Raw genomic sequence first — 5,000 nt, 5'->3', positions numbered from 1 at the left:
TGCTCTTTTTTTGTCTTCCTGCCATCCGTCTAACGTCCTCATCTCTCCTTCCTCGTTTTTTAAAAATCTTTAGTAAGAGTAAAGGCGCACTTGCTAGTCAAAAGGTCATATTACTAAACTAGCTGGGCCCCCTTTCGATGAAAGGAATGATCGGTGCATTAACATCAACTGAAAGACATTGGCCTACTATATTTACACTCTACTGGAATGGAGCACTAAATCTTGAGAGATGCAACAAATTAGAAGGTCTAGATCTATACTCTCAAAACAAAATGCGCCTCGTGAAATATCATTCCCGGCACATCCGCTGTGATGGACAGCTACGCAGATTTGTTTCGTTTCTCAGTGGAATATTCACATAGTTCAAAGAAGGGCGGGAACTTTTTGTCAAATATATTTTTCTCAATTCAGGACATTAATAAATAAAAAATCTGGCTCGGTCATGGGGACCTATCTATCTTTTTGAAGGCAGTTGCCAACTTTCAACTCTGTAGCTGGCGTAGTTTTATATGAAAAGTGACACGTGTGTTTCCAAGTTGCCAAATTTATAATACAAGCTAGGCCCCCTTTCGATGAAAGGAATGGTCGGTGCATTAACATCAACTGAAAGTCATTGGCCTACTATATTTACACTCTACTGGAATGGAGCAAAACATCTTGAGAGAAAAGTGACACGTCATGTGTTTCCAAGTTGTCAAATATAATACAAAGGACTCCAGAAAAAGGGATGATGGGCATCAAAAGAAAGGATCACAATCGAATTAAGCACCAAGTAAAAAAAGAAAACATGAGGCTAGATCTATACGGGTGGCACACTTAAAATAGTGCTCAGTATTGCGCAACAATGCGCGATAGTATCGAATGGAAGTACGACTTGAAATAAACAAAGCTGGAGGATTTTCTAAAATTACAGAGACAGAAGCGTTTGCCTGCCAAAGCGATCGGCGAAATAAAGAGATTTTGATTTTTGAGAAAAAACTGTCTCAAAACTGTAAAAACGAAGGGCGTCATGATCTGGAGAATATTTTAAAGAATCTTTTGGCGAAAACCGCATGTCGATCGATGCAGCCAATAAAAAGCCTTTTTGAGTAGCAACATTCGGCCACCACAAATAGATAATAGATATAATATAATAAGTGCCTCCTCTCTCCTTTTTCAAATCATTGTATATTACTCTCTAATAACACCTCTAGTCGGTTCAAGCCTCAACTCGGTCTGACGTTGTGTCCTTGGGAAAGGCACTTTACAAGAAATTCCCAGTTGGCTCGGTCCTTTCTAAGGTGGACATTACACTCGGAGAACCCGCATCTTAAATAACCTAATAGTGTTGATAGAGCCGTTAAACCCATACTATTTTCACACCTGAAGTCTTTGGTGCTAATATATATTACCTATATTCATTGCGAGTACCGTAGAACTCTTACGGAAGATAAATCTGAGGTCAGGGCAAAACGGATCATTCCGACTTCATCCAACCGTATGCAAGTGAGAGCTGTTTGCAAGGTTTAGGTATGGATGGTTGGCGGGTGCACTACTGTGGTTTGTTTCTCCTCTCCTACCAAACACTATAATAGTCTTCATCTTTCCCTCTGCGTTTCTGTTTAAGATTTATTTTATACCTCATTCACTTTCGTCTGACCGCAGTTTAAACGGGATAAAAACAAAATCGTTTTTTTCATCTTTCTGGGTCTGGCATGCGGCGGGATAAAAACAAAATCGTTTGTTTCATCTTTCTGGGTCTGGCATGCGGGTCTAAAAGTTAAGCAAAAAACAGAATCTAAAAGGCCATTCATGAACGTCAAAGCAAAGTTGTAAGACCTCTAACTACTGCTCGGCACACACAATGACATCTGTGCTGCAAGTACCACGACATTTCTACGGCAACGAGAATTAAGGTCAGGGATAAACGTTGGTATCTGGCACAAATCGACCTTAAGCAGGTGAGAGACCTTTGTGAGGTCAAGGAATGAGTGGTTAGCGGGTGCTCTGGGTTTTTTATCATTTAGTTTTTCATTCAAACATCTACCATCTTGATATCTTCTTTTGTGTTTCAATTTAAGGTTTAGTAAGAACTGTTTTCTTTTTTTTTTTTTTGGGGGGGGGGGGGGGGGTAAGTGTTTTACGACGATCGCAACTGCATACTGTCATATGAGCACGCGAGACACATTGAACACTTTTAGCTGATAGGAAATTTTGAATTTTGCCCGGGTGGCGACCCAAGTCTACTCTAATCGATTTTAGACAATCAGGGGATCTTTAACATGCACAACATGCACACTGGACCTCCGAGAATTGTTTGCTCTTGTCCGAGATGGCTAGGTGTAGATCTTTCCTACGATAAGATCAGGGGTGTGGCTGAAAGAGAGCAGTAAGAAGTTGCCAGCGAGTAGCAGCAGAAAGACTGCAGAAATTGTCATGAACCCAAAGGAGGGGGCAAAGGAGGTGAGGCGGTGAGGGCAGAAAGTGGAGACGAAAGCAGACGACAGAACATTGCTAGAGAGCAGGAAAGGAGGTGAAAGGAGACAATATATTTTTTCTTCCGTCGGTACCCGGATTCGAACTCGGGACCTTTGAATGAGAGGCGAACACCTTAACCTTTAGGCCAAGAGAGCCAACGTAAGAACTATACGGCCCTTGCAACACAAATAGGTCGTGTACGTTCCTCTGTCCTTTTATTTCTTTGTTTTTTTCTCTCGAGGTCACAGCTCTGATACTCGACATTTATCTCACATAAATCATATCTGTGTTGCAAGTGCCGTAACATTTCTGCGACAACTAGAATTTAGGTCAGGGAAAAAACAGTTACATCATCTGGAACAAGCCGGCAACATTCTGCACGAGAGAGATCTGTGCAAGGCCAGGGTGTGGGTATTTGGCAGGTGGACTAGTGTGATGTCCATTTCTTCTCTCCTATCAAACATATTACCCCCACCTCTCCACCCGGGTTTTAGTTTTAGCTTTAATAAACGTTTTACGGCACTTGCAACACAAAATGGTCAGAAGTGCCTCACTCCTTCTCCTGTTCTGTGTGTTTTACTCTCTATAAATACATCTAATGTTCGGGGCATATATGACCTTATTGTATTCCCAGCGCCGTAAAAACTAACGGTAAGGTCATGGATAAACGGGCTCTATCTGGCACCAGCCGACCCAATGTACAAGAGGGCGGATGTTTCCGAGGTCAGAGCGTAAGTGGTTGGCGGGTGCTCCTTCTTTCCTACCCAACATCTACCGTCTTTATCTCTCCTTATTTGTCGTGTTTATTACTCTCTTGTAACACTTCTAACCTTCGGCACTCATAGAATAAGTTATACGACCTTATTGTGTTGCAAGTGCGTAAAACTCTTACTAAAACTAAACTAGACGCACAGAGAATAAGAGCGTAAAGAGTTTGCTCCTTCTTTCTTATCAACAACCCAACCTGCTTCCTCCTCCACCCTACCCCCCTCCTCCCTTTCTTTTCTTTTTATGTTACTGTTTAATAACACATCATTTAACACTTTTATGACCCTAGTGTATGGTTGTGAATGCTGGGTTATCACTAAAGAAAATATAATGTGAGGCGGGGTGGTGAAATCAGGTGCCTGTTGAAATAGTGAAAGTCAAGAAACTGGCATTTTTCCGCAGATATGAGAATTTTTATAGATTTTTCTGGGTCAAAACCTTTCATGCCTATTAAAAACCTCATTTCTTTTTGGAATTAATTTTAAAACATTGCCTAAAGGTATAGAATATGTAAAGTTATAGTTTCCAGAGACTCTCAAGCTAAGGAAATAACTCAACTTTGGCGGCCATATCATCGCTAATTTTATATCTGAAGCCAGGCGACCCCCACCTCCTTCAATCGCCAATATCTTGACGTATGGATATTTTTTTCACCAAAAGCAAAGCACATGAACAGACTTTAAGATTCTACCAACACCTTCATATGCCCAGAAATTGACGAGCGCCTGATTCCACCACGTCGTGACACACATAGACACAAACAAAATTCGGTTTCTTATAAAGACAGTAAGTTGAGGAATTGTTAGAAGGAAAATAAATCAATTGACGCTGTACTTGAAGAGGCCCATGTGAGCCGATCTCTGCAGCTTTTTGGACATTTGCATAGTCATTAGGGTCTTGAGCATCTAGCTCTCAGTGGCAAATCTCAAGACAAACGAGACAGTGGTAGAAAGTAGCGTTGATGGCTTAGTGGTTAGGGTACCGGACTCGTAATCATGAGATTGTGGGTTAGGGGGTTCGAGTCTCATCTCGGTCCGACTTTGTGTTCTAGAGAAAGACACTTTACACGAATTTCCCACTTGGCTCGGTATTTTCGGAGATGGACGTTAAACTCGGAGGTTCCACCTCTTTAAAAAAAACTAATAATGCTGATAGGGCCGTAAAACCTTTACCATTTCACCATTTTTGCACAGGGTAGACCCAGAACAACCAACTTGGAGACTAAATAAATGGGTGACAGGGGGAAAAATCAGGACAATAATATGATAAATTACGGTATAGCTTTTTTGTTTAGAGCATCCTAGGAAAGAATGAATGATGAACCATGACCACCAATGTATGTCGCAGTTCTGGATGATGATGATGATAATAATGATCCTACTCAACTTGTTATACGAATTCGATTCATATTATGACCATAGAGCAAGCATCACTATATACAGAGCATGCATCAGAATCCAATTGAGTAATATTCAGAATACTGAGTATGGATCTCGCTTAACACGACACACATACACAAAGAGATTCGATGACGTCACACAAACATAACCCATGCATCCAATTTCTAATAGGAAAGGGGAGTTAACTTCATCCGACTACTGATAATTTCTGGCAAAGCCTTTAGCCACCTACTGTACATGTACATTGTCATGATTTATGCACCCTCTAGAGATATTCATGTTGTAATTAGAGAAAATTGAAAAGCAGAGGATATTTCTAACACACACACACACACACACACACACACACACACACACACACACACACACACACAC

Source organism: Aplysia californica, unplaced genomic scaffold (genome assembly GCF_000002075.1).
Source record: "Aplysia californica isolate F4 #8 unplaced genomic scaffold, AplCal3.0 scaffold01653, whole genome shotgun sequence".
NCBI classification, from domain to species: domain Eukaryota; kingdom Metazoa; phylum Mollusca; class Gastropoda; order Aplysiida; family Aplysiidae; genus Aplysia; species Aplysia californica.
Note: the sequence above shows the minus strand (reverse complement) of the source record.